The sequence below is a fragment of the Ursus americanus genome, chromosome 10, assembly GCF_024610735.1.
Source record: "Ursus americanus isolate L20-20 chromosome 10, mUrsAme1.1.p, whole genome shotgun sequence".
NCBI classification, from domain to species: domain Eukaryota; kingdom Metazoa; phylum Chordata; class Mammalia; order Carnivora; family Ursidae; genus Ursus; species Ursus americanus.
In genome coordinates this window covers 47,540,608-47,558,152 of record NC_142136.1, presented here as the reverse complement: position 1 = coordinate 47,558,152, position 17,545 = coordinate 47,540,608, and positions in this window count along the sequence as shown.

Here is a 17,545-nt window from a genome sequence, read left to right as displayed (position 1 = left end):
AAAAAAATCAGAGAAAAACAAATACCATATGATTTCACTCACATGTGGAATTTAGGAAGCAAAACAGATGAACACGTGGGAAGGAAAAAAAAGAGAGAAGAATAGAGGGGGAGGCAAACCATAAGAGGCTCTTAAAGATAGAGAACAAACTGAGGGTTGATGAAGGGAGGTGGGTGGGGGAGCGGCTAAATGGGTGATGGGTCTTAAGGAGAACTTGTTATGATGAGCATTGGGTGTTATATGTAAGTGATGAATCACTAAATTCTACTCCTGAAACCAATATTGCATTATATGTTAACAGGAATTTAAATAAAAATTTGTAAGGGAAAAAAAAGAAAGATGCTTTAAAAAATAATATACAATGTAAAGGTAAAAATTAAACTTAACATTAATTGAGTCACACAGTATGTACTATTTTGTATGAAGAATCATTTGCACACCACTTCATACATTATTAGTTTGGTGTAGCACAACATTACATGAATATACAATATTTTGTCTATGATTTTGTTCTGGTTATCTATTTCTATGAAATTACTACAAAACAACAATTATTACCTGTAACAGTTCTGAGAATTGGCTGGGCTCACCTGGGCAGTAATCAACTCAGGGTTTCACCTTCAGTTACTGTCAGATTGATATTGGGGCTGAATGTCCCAAATGGCTCAGTCTCATGACTGGCAGTTGATGCTGGATATTGGCATATTAGCTGGTTTGTCATCCAGAGTGCCAACAGATGGCTTTTCATGTAGCTTGGATTTCTCATAGCATCATGACTGGGTTCTGTGAGCGACCATATCAAGAGACAATGTTCTAAGAGACTCAAGAGGAAGTTGCAAGGCTTCTTATGAACCAATATTGGAAATCATGAAACTTCACCACTGGTATATTCCATTAATCAAAAACAAATTACAAGAGCAACAAAAAACTCAAGGAAGAGGAGAACATAAGGGAATGAGTAATAGGAAATGTGGTTAATTGAGCAGTCATCTTTGGAGACAAACTACCCCATCACTCTATTGTTGATGAACATTTGGGTTATTTTCAGTTTTTGCCTCTTATTGTTCAAGCTGCTAGGAAGGTTATTATACAAGCCTTTTTTGGACATATATTTCATTTCTCTTAGGTGCATACCTTGAAATGAAATGACATAGAGTAGGCATAGTTTAAATTTACAAGAAATATCAAGCCGGCTCAATGAACAGGGAAGCAAAGCAAAAGGAGGAAACAAGATGTGCAGAAGAGGAAACCCAAGACTACAGTTCAGTGTTGTGACATTAAGGGGCTGGGGATATGACAAGAGAAAATCTGGGAAAGAAACTGTATGCTACATTAAGACTTTGTTATTTTATATAGACAATGAGGGACTGTTGAATAGTTTTAAGCGGGGGAATGACACAGTTTTGAATTTTAAAAAAATCTGCCTTGTCAAATTGTGGAAAATGGAATGGACTTAAGATAGATAAATGAAGATATTTTAGATCCTTGCAAAACAGTGATGGTGGCCATGGAGACAGAGACATGTGGATGATTTGAGATATATTTGGGAAACCACATTGATAGGACTTGTTTTTGGATTGGAAGCAATGAATGAAATAAGGTCAGGTCTATGATTAGGGCAATTGGGAGGTCAGTGGTGTGTCTCTGACATGGAGAACATTAAGAGGACCTATGGTGGAGGGATAGAAATCAATTTAGTATTCAACCTGCTGAGTTTCAGCTATTTTTAGGAGTGGACATTTTTTGTAAGGAGTTAGATACATGAATCTGGAGCTCTTGTGAAATATCTGAATTGGAAATGTAAATTTGGGAGTCAGTTGCCTTAGGATATTCATACAGGGAGCAGGTAATGTGAGAAGCATATAGCACACAATAACTTATCCTTGAGTTAGGCTTTCCAGATATGAAACCCGGTACCCTTTATTCTAGATGAAGTTCCTTGGGCAAGTAAGTCATTTAACATTGTTTTGTCTCACTCGTGTGTAAATGGCAGATGATGGTAGTTTCTACCTTTTGTAGTTACTGCGGGTAGTCAGTGAATCACGACATGTAAATGACATTGGGGATTTCCAAGTTTAAAGCAGGTGTTCCATGCACATTAGTTCTTTCTATTGCTATTAGTATTGCTAATATGAATAAAATTGTTAAAAATAACCTTTGTTATATAATATCATTTAAAGAACAAGCATAGGAAGGACACAAAGAAGACTAAGTAAAAGCAAGAGCAAAAATCCAAAGGGGGCAAAGAAAAAAGAAAAATCTCATAAATGTATTTAATATAAGATATACCATGTACAAAGAAAACAGAGAAGGTTATTTAAGACTGAGAACATAAGAAAAAATGTATATTCATAAACGGGCTTGTAAAATGAAATCATTATTACCTTAACATTCATTCATTAGAGGGATGAACATGTTACTTTCTGAATGTATGAAAAGAGAAAAAAATGGGGAAAAATATATGTATGTAGGTTAGTGTCAAGAGAGTATACAACGAAGTATAATATTTTCTCTACATTGCATTTTTTTTCCTAAGCTAATTTGGAATTGTTTTTGAATGACTGGCTTCTACCTATACAAAATAGAGTGTTTTACAATAGCTGGCAGTAGAGATGACTTCTTCCAAATGCGGAACTTGTTATATATTTTATCTTCAAATCAATACATCACCTTATGAATGGGAATCAAAACCACCTAACTGTATCAGCATGAACATAGGTTTCTTATTTTAGGTGTATAAAGAGACTATTGTTATTCTTTTGAGAAAAATCATGCTGTGCAGTTTTTCTGTATATGTTTTAGAAGCATATGAAGCATGCTGCCAGGACTGTTCTATTTCAAAGCCTGATTCACTTTGTAAATGTTATAACTGGCCATATTAATGGGCTTGGGGTGGATGTGGATGTTGGGGGTGTTGCAAAGATAATAAAGGGGCTCTGATGAATTAAGTATATGTGTTCCTGTGGGGCGATGGAAATAGAATAGAATCATAATGAAATTTCAACCCTGCAGCTGTATTTCACCTAAAATGTTCTGTTCATAGGATTTTTCTCTTCCTTAGGCTTCTAACTAGCTGAGAGGAACATAGAAGATAAGCTTCTCTGAGACAGAAACTCTAATTTTCAATGAATAAACTTATTCATATATATAGGTATATATAGGTATATACAAAAAATAAACATTTTGCTTTTCAAAAGTTAAGTACCTTACTTAACAATATTTTATATAACAGCACGTTGCACATATTTTAGCATGTGTAATGATCCTTTTAATACAGAGAGAATTATGTGTAGCAGTATCTGACTTGTTTTCCAGGCAAAATACCAAAACTTATTCTGTACTAATTTTTATGTGCTTTTTCATAATAGAAACTATTTTGCAGTTCTTTCGTCTTCTGGTAATTTAATGTTTATGATACAAACGGTGAGGACTTGGTTTGATGGATGCAGTTAAAAGTTACCTAAGGAATAAAATGTCTTAGATTAAAATATTTATAATAATTGTTGATCACTACTTAATTAGAAATACCATTATGAAATACCATATCAAAATCACAACCCCCCATAAGGAGCAAGCACTCAGATAAACTGGCAGATTACATACTTACTCCAAGTCCTTTCCTTCCTTTGCTAGAGGGATTTGTCCTTACCTACTTACTGCATATTCCCACACAGCTCAGAGACTTGATCCTTTCTTTGTCAGTCTTTTTCATATGACTTTCTCTGGCCAATGAAACAGGAGAGGAAGTAACTTCATACTATTTCTGAGAAGATGCTTAAAATGCCATGTGTGTTTCTGCTAATTCTCTGGCAGTTTACTCTCTACTACATTAATGTTGTAATCCTAATGGAAGCTGTTTCCTCATTCAGGTATCTCCTGGATCCTGAAATGAAAACAGAACGTGGAGCACGTGCAGAGCCCCTAGCTTGTACATAGCAAGGAATAAAACTTCATGTTCAAGCCACTCAGATTTCATACTACAGTAAATCTGAGTAATATAGTAAGTCTTGTTAAAGACTCTATTGTATGTTTTGAAAGTAAATCAGTAAGGACTTTAAGATGAGTAGCAATTACTTCACAATAAGCTTCTCTAGGGCAGTGGCTAACCTTAATTATATTTGAATTCTCAAGGTTTAATATGTAGCATGACACATAATTGGTAATCAATAATTATCCACTGACTGATGGGTTGATCAATGAATGAATGGATGGATGATTGATTGAATAAATGGCACATCCAGAAATAAATACATTCTATTAGGGACTGGAGATTCAATAAGAAATTGGTACCCTCAAGGGATCATAAGAGGCTCAAGGAAAATTTTGTGAATTAGTGAGAACATATATTGAGAAAAATACAAGTATGAAATTCAAAGGTCAGAAATCTAACTCATGGCTCATAATGGGTCTAATTAGAGAGTGTTAGAAAAAAATAGGAAAATGAATTTCCAACCAACCACTTTCTTGCAGTTTTCCTCCATTACAAGAATTGTATGTTCCTACTGGGGCTGCTTCAAGTTTTTAAACAATTAGTCCTTTATTTTTTTTTTAATTTTTTATTATGTTATGTTAGCAACACCCAATTAGAATCGAAATCTTTTAAAACTCTTTCTTAGCATCAGAAAAACACCATCCTGATTTTTTCACATTCCTAAACTGTTCATAATATTATTTGTAAAAAATAACACTAGAAATAATAAGAATATATTAAAACAGTCTGTAAATTACATGTAATGTACAAACAATAATGTTTTCTGAGCACTGCATTCAAAATATACATTGATTCTCTGTATCCTTCAGTATAAGTGATATAATTTTAAGAAATATTGTGAATTTTGTCAGTTTTTTTTACATCTTTTCTATCTCAATCATATGTGTAGAAAACTGTATCATTACCCATGTTCTCTGCATTAGATGAGTATTGGAATTTTCACTCAGTTGGGTAGCTAAAGGGATGCAAAACATTGTCTTGTATCCCAGAAAATCGTCTGCATTTTTGAGCTACATTATCTGCCTCAGCAAATGCTGTCATTCTGCTTGGTTTTTCACTCCAAATTGTCAGCTGCAGGGAAACCCGGATTAGCCTATCCAAACTACAAAGCGGGGAAAAATAATTAAAGCTGTCTGACACTAAACTTAACATGTAGTCTTTAATTTGTGAAATGGTAAATATTAGCCTCTTCCTTGATCTCTACCATCTAGAACTCCCAGTGGAGAAAGCAATTGGCTTCATTCGTAAAGCTTCTCTGACGACAGGCAAGCTGTAAAAATGCACTAGTTTATCAGAATTCTTTGGAGATTTTATGTGTACACACTTCATTGATTATCAGTTTTCTGATGAGGCCTGCTGGAGTTTAGAAGGCTCCCTAGGAAAAGATTCTTATTCCCTGGGAAATGAAATCATGGTCTGTTAGCTTGGAAACAACAAAATAGTGAAGAAGAAGTAATGGGATAAGTGGATTTTATATGTGGGGTTTAGCATCTGCCTTAATATCAGCTGATGGACTACTGAGGATTTCCTGACAAATAATTTAACAATAAATTTGGGGTGAAATTTTTCATTAAATTTTCTTCACCTGTGTATACACTATATTTAGGGGGAATTCATTTCGCGTATTTTCATAAAAGCATGAATACTAAGTAACTGCAATATTTTCAACATTTGCAGATGAATAATTATGGAATAAATGTGAATGTATGATTACTTTAAAATGTTGGTAACTAGGGAATTTAATAATCTAACACTCACATATAAAAGCAGTACACAACAGAAATCACATATGGTGTGGGTTAAAAAAAAAAAAAGGATCAGCCATAGACTAACTTATGGAGTACAGTATGACCAGCTGTCTATAAATCACAACACAACTTTAATGTACCTTTACTGAGCTACAAATACTTGCATCTCCTCAGTGAACATACAGTAGTAAAGTTAAAGTAGTATGAAATGCATGTTCTTTTCTGAGGCTTATCACTAACATTACTACAAAATGGGTAGGATGTCCGATGATTTTCTCCTTCTTCCTTTAAAGTTGTAACGTATTGCATTACAATGCTACAATTAATTTAGACTCTCTGGCTGCTAAAACAAAATACTATACTGATTACTTGGTTAAACCAAGAAAAATTATATAATATAAATGTAAATATTGCCATTTGTAGATATTAATCACATTTATTCTCTTTTCCTAAATCAGTAATGCACTAGAATGATCCAGTCTCTTGATAATGTAACTGATTTCTGGAGAGGACATACAATGAAGAACAGAAGTGTGATTTTTTAGAAATATGAGATTAAAACATATTCAGAAGTCTTAGTTTAAAGAAAAGTGACCCATAAAATGAACCACAAATTTTCACTATTTTTTCCTAATGTTTTGAAACAAGAATGATAAACCTTAGTTTTGAAATAAGAGTAATGGAGGAGATTATGCTAAGTGAAATAAGTCAAGCAGAGAAAGACAATTATATGATTTCACTCATTTATGGAACATAAGAAATAGGAAGATCAGTAGAAGAAGGAAGGGAAGAATGAAGCGGGGGTAAACAGAAGGGGGAATGAACCATGAGAGACTGTGGACTCTGGGAAACAGACTGAGGGCTTCAGAGTGAAGGAGGGTGGGGGATTGGGATAGGCCGGTGATGGGTATTAAGGAGGGCACATATTGCATGGTGCACTGGGTGTTATATGCAAATAATGAATCATGGAACATTGCATCAAAAACTGGGGATGTACTTTATGGTGACTAATATAACAAAATAAAAATTATAAAAAAAAAGAAAAAACAAAAAAAGAGTAACGACAAAGAAAAATTTAAGCATAATATTATAGTTTTATTTTAAAGCATAGGAAAAATGACCTAAGCAAAGTTATCTTTTTTTTTCTTTTTAAAGATTCTATTTATTTATTTGACAGAGAGAGAGACAGCCAGCGAGAGAGGGAACACAAGCAGGGGGAGTGGGAGAGGAAGAAACAGGCTCCCAGCGGAGCAGGGAGTCCGATGCCGGGCTCGATCCCAGGACGTCAGGATCACACCCTGAGCCAAAGGCAGATGCTTAACGACTGAGCCACCCAGGCGCCCCACTATTTTTTTTTTTAAAGATTTTATTTATTTATATGACAGAGAGACAGCCAGCGAGAGAGGGAGCACAGCAGGGGAGTGGGAGAGGAAGAAGCAGGCTCCCAGCGGAGGAGCCCGATGTGGGACTCGATCCCAGAACGCCGGCACCACGCCCTGAGCCAAAGGCAGACGCTCAACGACTGCGCTACCCAGGCGCCCCACTATTTTTTATTTTTGATTCTGTACATGGCTTGATTATTTTTCAATTACAACCTATGTACTCATTGTGTTTTCTACTCTCCTTAGCTAGCATTTTCTTAGGCTATGCCTGAGTTTTTGTTTCCTCTTAATGCAAATATATTTCAAATTTACTTTTGCAGGTTAATTAATCTGTAGTGAAAATATATTTCTTAAAATATTTATTTATTTGAGAGAGAGAGAGCACAAGCAGGAGGGACAGAGGGAGAGGGAGAGAGAATCTCAAGCAGATTCCGTGCTAAGCGTGGAGCCCAATGTGGGGCTCGATGTCACGATCCTGAGATCATGACCTCAGCTGAAACCAAGTGTCTGATGCTTAACTGACTATGTCACCCAGGCGCCTCAAAAATATTTTTATATTTGAGTATTCCTTGAGCTTTCATGGCATTGGAATGTTATATAGAGCCAGACATGTGCATGTGTTACATGTGTATGCTTGTCAAGAAATAATAATTAGTATTTCCAGTTAAATGTAAAGGAAAGTAACTTATGTTTTGATTGTGAAGTGCTTTTATTACAATAAATTTTTTCTGTGTTATTTTATTTATAACATACATATTTATTTATTCAAGATATTGATCTCCTAAACATTTTCTCTGTTTTACTTTTAAAATTATATACAGAAGAAATAAAATATAAGATAACAAAGTAGTGATGGCTCTCTCCATATGAATATTTTTCTGGTCAAGAATTTTAATCTCATTCAAATGTGATGTCAAGTAAAAACAAATCTGCACTTAGTAAGAGGCTTTATTTAAAATTATATTGCAAGGGATGGGAAAGAGGCTATTGCTGTAGGGAGAAGGTTTTGACCATAATATTTGTAAGTGCCTCAAGAGTTAAACAAAAACTGTTTTCTTTTAGTTGCCCTAAATTTTAGAGGTGGAATTGGCTTAAAATGATTTTTAGAAGAAATGGTTTTAAAGTGTTTGAAATATTTCCTAGTCGGCAATGAAAATAAGCCTTATTTAGAATCATTCAGGTTCATTAATTTTTTTAAAGATTTTATTTATTTATTTGAGACAGAGAGAGAGAACACGAGCAGGGGGTGAGGGGCAGAGGCAGAGGGAGAGGAAGAGTGAGAAGCAGACTCCCCACTGAGCAGGGAGCCCAAAGCAGATGCGGGGCTCACTCTCAGGGCTCTGGGATCATGACTTGAGCTGAAGGCAGACACTTAACCACTTAACGGACTGAACCACCCAGACACCCCCATTCAGTTTAATTATTAAAATGACAACTTCTTAATGTTGTTTTTCATCTTGCACTACATGTGCAACCACTCCCTCCTTTAAGCCTTTTTAATACTTGTCCGCACCCCTCTTAGAAATGTACAATATTCAATCTTACATTATGCATATTTATGTATCAATATTTTCTTTCTCATTAGATTGCAGCATCTGGAGAATGGCGTAGTGGAAAGAAACCTGACTTTGGATTTCAGGTAGGAACCTTACTAACTATGCACTTGTCTCATTAATGCAATTTCTCACCTGCATTGAGATAATGGGGACTGGAATTTAACAGGTGGTGGTAATACAGATGGTGAACATTATAAAGATTTGAGATATTTAAAAAAAAAAACCCTTGGATCATTAGATGCACACTTTCTTAGTTTTGGTTTACATATCTCATCTACACAAAAAATAATTTGGATTGATGTTCTAAAAGTCAGGTATTACGACAATGACACAGAAAGTAGTTTCCAAGATAAAACTGCCATGAGTTATAAAATTGGTGTATTTGTGATTTTTCAAAATTCATCGTGTTTGTTCAACTCTAAGAAACTACAATTATCTAATCAAGGCAAGTAGAAATTCTCTGTATGTGCACTATAGTACAAAAGTAGAGTTTGCAATTGGTGCATAATAGAAAGGAGTGCAATCTAGCAGTTTTCCCAAGAAATGTTGTCTCTATTCTTTGAACCTTGTAATTAGCACACATGAGGTATTCCTAAGTCATCTTAATTTTATTATTTATTTACTCTATCTCTATAAAAATGATTATTAAAGACATTTTGGTTGATCATGTGTATATATATGTATATATGTACATATATATATATAAAGACAGAATTTACATATCAATTTGAAGTAGTTTTCGTTGGTATTTCTTGTGTAGTACTTAGATATTAAACATTTAGGAAATTAATATATCAATTTGAAAAAAGTTTATATCGCATCCAGTATAGATTTTAACATTTTACATATTTATGGCTATACAACTTATTGAGCAGTAATGACTTATTTAACTGCATGCATAGCACTTTAGCTATTTGATTTTATTTATCCTTATAACAACACTAACTTCATTTTTCAAATTAAACAACTGAGGATAAGTGAATTTACAATATATTTGTTTCTTGAGCCAGCTAATAAATGCCAAAGCTTGCTTGGATGCAAATGCAGGTATGCCCAATGTCCAAGTTTGTGAAAGATTTTGCCCTCACACTCAGGCACATGCACATATAATTTAATTCAATATGAATATAATTACCATTAATGTTTATCTGACTTTTTCTTATACCCATGTGGATCATAAATATGTGTATGTGTATAAATATGTATATGTGTTGTGTGGATTTCCATGTATATAGTAGTAAAGAGGAAAATGTATTTTCATTTTTATGTTTCAAATAAATTCACATGAAATATGGATTACTAGAAATTATTTATATACTCATAGTACTTCAGTTGTAAAAATATGTCAATTTAACAAAATTATTTGTGGCTTTGAGTTTCCCATTTAAAATAATATAATTCATGTTAAAAAAAAATCAGTTGGATGGGTCATTCATTCCATTTGTGTATCTATGTCAGGTGTCTAATACATGATAATAAAACAAAGCACCTATGCTGAATATGAAAATATAGTAGCCTTTATTCCCTAATATTGAAATGAAAATGAAATTCCACTGTTTGTTGAAAGAAACAAATTCTAATATAATGAACTAAGAAAGTTGTGTTTTATCATTTTTCTACTTTCATAACACATTCCATTTGTAAATTGTTTCCTTCCTGTAGATTTGGTACTAGCAGTACACATTATATTTATAAAATATCATATATTACTACTTAAGGGTGTGAATTAAAGCATATATTATTATTTGTATTCTTGTAAAATGGAATGCAAAAGAATATATCAAAACAACTGCTACCCAAACCTGAATTCATATAGTTAATTGACGGTTAACTTTGGGGAAAAAGCAGCAACTTTTATTATGCATGCAGATAGAAATAAATAAAGTGGTAGGAACGTGATTTGTTTGTATAGATTTAAATTTTAGGGCATTATTTACACGCTAGGTGGCTTTGACTGAAAATAATTTTAGATAATTGTACAATAAATAAATATAAAACTGTAATTTCATGGATGCTATTTCAAACACAATTAACATAAAACAATTATGAATATCTTTTCAAAATTAACACAGCAACTCAGGCATAGTTATCTGCAAATACCACACTGTTATTTTCTTATTTTGTTAGTGGAAACCAATTTAAATTATACTATACAAAAATGCATGTACATTTGGAAATTTCTGTCACCTGAGGGGTTTTATATACATTTACTTAATTTGAAAGCCTTTTTTTTTTGCATAGAAATGTCATCAATTTATTACATTTGGTGAAAAAATAGTTAAATTTTTAAACAAGTATTTTTATTTTTTATGTTGACTTTTTTATACTTTCCCTCACAAAGTCATCTTAGGGGCCCCAAATTCAATAGTTATTTAAAGAAATTGAAACACATGCAGGTATATAAACCCCTTAGTTAAGATCTGTTACAAGTGAATTTTTCAATTTTTTTAAAATAGAACAACAGTTCTTGTGATGTATATGTCTTGTAAAGTATTTTATGGATATTTAAAATATGCTCAGCACAGTGGTAAATTTAATAAGCACAATAAGATTTTTCATGTTTAAAATATAGGACACTAGTATTTCCATAAGGAATAAAAATGAATGTTTTTAATAGAACATAAAAGAAATATAAGACAACGTATTTATGAATAATTAATCTTTTCCTCCCAGGGGAATATAAGTATAAATCTTTTTGATAAAAATAGGCTATCTATCTCTTCATTTTCTTCTATTAAATTTCTTCCTATATATTAAGGGCAGTTTAAACCCCTCTCTTTCAAAAATTCTTAAAAAAGAATCCATGTACTTTATGGAATTATAACACTTGCCTTACACACACACATAATTTACAAGCCTTTGCTGCTTATTCCTACTGGTATCAACCACTCGTCATTTTAACTCTCTGATTGTGCTAAGGCTTAAGAGTTAGCAAACTCTTGCTTTGTTTAAAAAAAATAATAAAAATTAAGGAGTGGCCAAATGGAAATAGAAAAGAATTAATTAAAATCTTTGAACCTCTACTCTTGCTCTCTGTGTTTACTGTACTCAAAGTTAGATTTTACTACTAAATAGAAAATAGAATAAATGTATTGACCGAATCACCCTTAAAAATATTGACAACAATTGGGACACCTGGGTGGCTCAGTCAGTTAAGCGTTTGATGATTTCAGCTCAGATCATGATCTCAAGGATGGTAAATGGAGCCCCATGTTGGGTTCTGTGCTTGGCAGGGAGTCTGCTTGAGATTCTCTCCCTCTGCCCCTCCCCATACTTGTGCGCTTTCTCTCTCTCTCAAATAAATAAATAAATCTTTAAAAAAATATTAACAACAATAATCTTTGGTGAACTTGTTATTTGTTAGGTATAGTGTTAATTCTTTCACATGCAATTTCTCATGTAATTGGATCATATTAAGGGAAATTGTATCCTTACAATGTTATATATTTATTTATATTACATATATAATAGAATGCAAAATAATATATCAAAACAACTACTAAAAACCTGCATTCATATAGCTTACAAATATAATAATATATATAATAGTTTATATATATTAATAATAAATATATGAGTTAATGTATGTGATACAGTATGTATAACAGTTATATATATCCTGGACATAAAATACTATTATTATCTCTATTTAAGGGAATTTAAAGGCATGCAGCTAGAGAACCAGAAACACAGTCTGTCTGACTTTTGTTCGCATTTATTTATTTTTTTTTGAGTTTGCACGCATAATCACTACAATATATATAATTAATAAAAAAGGAAAAAATTATTGAGTACCTACTATGCTTGAATTTGTCTCAAAACATTGTGGGAAATATACAAAAATGATGACATAAAGATATGGTCATCAAAATCTTGCCACATCTGTGTGAAAATTAGATCACCACATACTAACTTCAGTGACTTCAGTGTCTATTGTTCACCCGAATGGAAAACGTCTTATCTTTGCCTACCAAATCCACTTGATAGCCCCCTCTGTGAAGCCCACAGTGCTTTTTCCAAGAAATTTCTTATTGCTTTCTATCTTGCGTTCCGTTAGCATTCAAAAATATTACAAGGGTTAACACTCCATGATACTCTCATTATGTGTTTCCCTACCTTTATCTCTACATGACTATGAGATTCTGGAGAACAGGGTATTGAGCTTTTCTGTACATCTCCACATGTGTATGTGCAGACCTTGTGACATATAATATTAATAGAATCTTTATCAATAATTGGGAATGTAATTAATCATACTGTGCATTTTGTAGGAATGGTAGAAATGTTACAAAAGAAGGGGGATCAGCCAATCTGGTGTAATCAAATAAAACTTTAAGAAATAACTGAAACAAAGATACTTTTGAAGAATAGTTGAAGTATGGATAAATACAGAAAAAAAAAAAACCCAGAAAATGAAAGAATATCTAGACTAAGAAAGTAACTGCCATAAGAATATATTTTCCATAAGATGATAGAGAACCGAAGTTTTTACCAAGAAGGCACTTTGTACAGAAAACCTGGGTAAATAATAATGAAATTGTGACAGTCAGAAAATGAAGTGTCTTCAAAGCAAAGCAAAATAGTTTAATCAAGTTCTGGTAGGTGATCAAAGTCACTAAAGAAACTATTTGATCATAAGTGTCAAATTCTAAAAGTAGTGGCTCCAGAAAATTATCTATGACAGATAAAAGAAATGTAAATCAGTAAAATCAATCTCAAGGAGTTCAATTGTTTAAGCTTGAATTGGAGAGAATCTCCACTAGGAGAATAACAATGGGTATGAAGATCAAATTGAGTCATATTAAGGACAATTGTAAAACATATTTCAAGACCAAAAATTAAATAATTCATGACAGTTTGGATTAGGAAGTGAGGGAAAGAGATGAATCAAATTATAGTCTATAAGGTAGAGAATTGAGGGAATGATGGTGATAATGGTCAAAAAAGATAGATGTTAATATTTAAAGTGTATGTTTTAATATGTCGAGTTAAAACCTTTTACCATTTTATTATTTTTTTAAAGATTTTATTTATTTATTTATTTATTTATTTATTTATTTATTTATTTATTTATTTAAGAGAGCACAAGTAGGGGGAGAAGCAGGGGGATATGGACAAGCAGACTCCCACTGAGCATGGTTCCTGATATGGGGCTCAGTCTCAGGACCCTGAGATCATAACCTGAGCTGAAACCAAGAATCAGACACTCAACCGACTGAGCCACCCAGGTGCCCCCAAATTTTTACCATTTTAATTGAAGCACTACAGACATATAGAAGAGTGCATAAATCATGAGTATACAGTTGAATGGGCAAAGTAAACACATTTGTGTAACTACCACCTTGGTCAAGTAACACCCAAACACCCAGAATCCAGGCTTCTGCCCATACTATTCACACTACCCAAAAGTTACCACTGTCTTGACTTGAATCCTATAGACTGATTTGCCTGTTATTGAATATTATATAAATTAATTAATATATTCTTTGTGTTTGGCTTATTTTGATCAATATTGTTAGTAAGGTTCAGACATATTGTTGCATGTAGCTATAATTATTTTTTATCATTACATAGTATGTCATTATATGTACATTCTATAATTTATATTTTCCCAATTTACTATTGATCTTTATTATCAGTGTGGAGATTTTACACATTTTATTCTATGAATATTCTTGTTCAATTCTGTAGGTGCACTTTTATACCCATTTATGAAATTGCTAGGTTATTGGGTGCATGGGTATTTAAATTTAATAGATAATATCAAGTAGTATTCCAAAGTCCTTATAGCAATTATGTTCTTTATCTGTACTGTATGAGAATTCCACTTTCCTTTTGAAATGCATTTGCCTTCCTAAATACGTTTTCTGAGACAGTTATACCATCAATATTTTTAAGACATGCAGAAGCTATATTATTCTAGGTGTAAGAATAAAATTCATCCATGATTAACTGCACATAATGAACTTAGTCTACTTCTTGTAGTTAAGATGAAACAATATGTAAAAGAACATTATATATTGAAAGACTCGATATACTTGAAATTTAAGACTTTACAGTTGAATAATATCTTAACACTCAGTGAAAACTTTCTACCACTGAGTTTTTTAAAGCATTAAAAAGCAGCTGTCCAGCAGTTCAAAGTATTAAAGGAGGTTGTAAAGAGCTTTGGATCGCCACTGTAGCCATTCATACATGAAATTTGAGAAGGCTTTTGTGGGCTGGATGTAGTAGGTAATTAATTTGGGAAAAATCCAGAGGTTAAGACCAGATGAGCTGTTTCACTTCTTCTGGACCTGCTGCTGCTGATAAGTGGTTGAGAAGTTTTTGTTTATGGAAGGAAACTTCCATAAGAGTTCTGCTTCTCCAAGAGGAAAACTAAAAAAACATTATGCAATATGGGTTAAGTTTCACACCACAAATAGCATGGATGCCATTTTGCGATGTGGATTCTTCTAAATGACAACTTTTCCACATAAAACGTGGAGGTTTTAGCTCAGAGTATAAGAAACTGGCTGTCACAGAATTTTAGTGAGAATGATAGGGTTAAGTAAACAGTGTACAACGTACCATCAAGTCCTTTAATCTAAGAGACTCATAAGACTTTAATGTAGAAGTCAATAATTATTGTTACTTATGGGAAAAAGGCATTGGCTTCAAATTTCCAATAATTTAATGTCTGTACTGGTGAGATACTAATGAAAATATTGTTAAACTTCTATAAAAGACAATACTTGCTAGTAAAAATATAATTGGTAAATCTCTATAGGGATATAGTCGAATTATTGTAAAATTTAGCTTAATAGATAATTATGATATATCTGTGGTTTTGTCATAACAATTTTATTAGAAGTATATTGCAAGTTTTAATGTCACATATTCTAAGAAATTTGTTTAGAAACTGCAATTAAATAATTCAGAAATAATTAATTCAGAAGACAACCCATTAAATTATAACCCTCCCCACAGGTTAACTTGGTGCCAAATGTATTGTTTAATTTATCATTCTTAGTATTTTTAGACAGCCTCAAGGCAGAGAATGAAGTAATAATAAATAGGGAATAGTGGATAATTAGAGAAGGAAATGTGGAACAAAATTACTAAGGGCTTTAGGTGAAGTTCATTATTACTATTTAATAGTGCCCAAGAGCATTCGATCAAATTATGGATCAAGTGTAAAAGTGGGCTGAATGAAATCCTTGTGGAGGAGAGTTTTCTTACTTTTTTTTCCCCAGGATTCAGCTCTGTGTTATAAAATATATTCAAAATCTCCTTTACAAGTCATATTTTGACCCAGCTTTATGGAAAATCACTTTGGGGGAAATATGTATGTCGATGGGGGGGTCAAGTCACACATATTGAGATAAGGGGGATTAAAAATTTTAAATGGAGACGAGAGGGAAAAAGTATAATCAAAGAGTCTGAGTTTATTTGTCAATAGGCTGTGTGCCACATAGATTGAGACCATCACATGATTAAGTAGTAAGGCACTTCAGGGATAACTGGTTAAGTGACATATGGTAAACATAGCCCTTAGGCCATTTAGTGCATGGGAAAATCTAGCTTTTCTAACTCTTTTCTTTAGGCTCACTATAGAGCATTGTATTTTCATTTTTAAACTTTTAAAGGTACAAATGCATATTAACTTGTTTTTCTAATTTTGTTTCATTTCATTACTGAAGTCATGGTGTGCAACCTATAAATGCTAACCAGCTCATGCGTTATAGAGATATTCCTACCAGGTGGTTAAATAAAGTCCGTTTCTTCAGGCAATGAGTTAGAGATGTGCAATTTCTGTATATTCTGTACAGAACTAGGGTATGGAAATTTGTGGTCAGTGGAAAGAAAGTGCGTTAAGCCTGTTTATTCAACTACATGCTGTAGGCTATGTGACGTGGTTGGAAATTATATTGGGACCAATAATATGATAATAATGATATTAATATTAACAATAGTGTGTGCTTACTTCATGAATTCTAAGAAATCTACGCCTTATTTATGTATAAGTTGACTTCACTGGTGATTTTTTATCATGGTGTTAAGTAGCAAAGACTAATTCCCAAATGTCAGTATGTTTCGCCTGTAAAGGAAATATATAGCACTATTTCAAATGTCCTCTGTACTAATGATAGCAAGGTAGCTAAACTATTGAACACATTCAAAAATCCATATGAAAATGATTTCATAGTTGTTGTCTAACATATAGGGTGAAATATATTCTTGTTACTTATTTACAATAGCATTTTGGAGCACGAGTACTCAAAAATAAAAAAGAAAAAGGAGTTCACAATGGCATTTATGTGTACAAAATTTCATGGTTAAATGATCCGCTTTTACGAACCACTTATTAGTTGGTAATCAGTATTTTCTCAATGTGATTCTATCACCAGTTTCAAAATATTCACTTTGGACCAGGCACTTTGCTAAGACCTGGCAATATGTAGATTAATAAGTGTTAGAATTCCCGGGGTCCAAAGTAAAGAGGAAAGGTAGATACATACTCATCCATGTATAAATCATATGTGCTGTGAAAACTATCCACAAAAGAGATCATGAGAAAGCAAAGAAGAAGAAGGCTTTATTAGAGAGTTATAATTTGAGTTAGACTCAAAGTCAAAGTATTTCGTTTAGATATTCTCTTTTTTTAAAAAAAAGATTTTATTTATTAATTTGACAGAGAGAAAGACAGCCAGCGAGAGAGGGAACACAAGCAGGGGGAGTGGGAAAGGAAGAAGCAGGCTCTCAGGGGAGGAGCCTGATGTGGGACTCGATCCCAGAACGCCGGGATCACGCCCTGAGCTGGAGGCAGACGCGTAACGACTGAGCCACCCAGGCGCCCCTAGATATTTTCTCATTGAGATAGGAGCA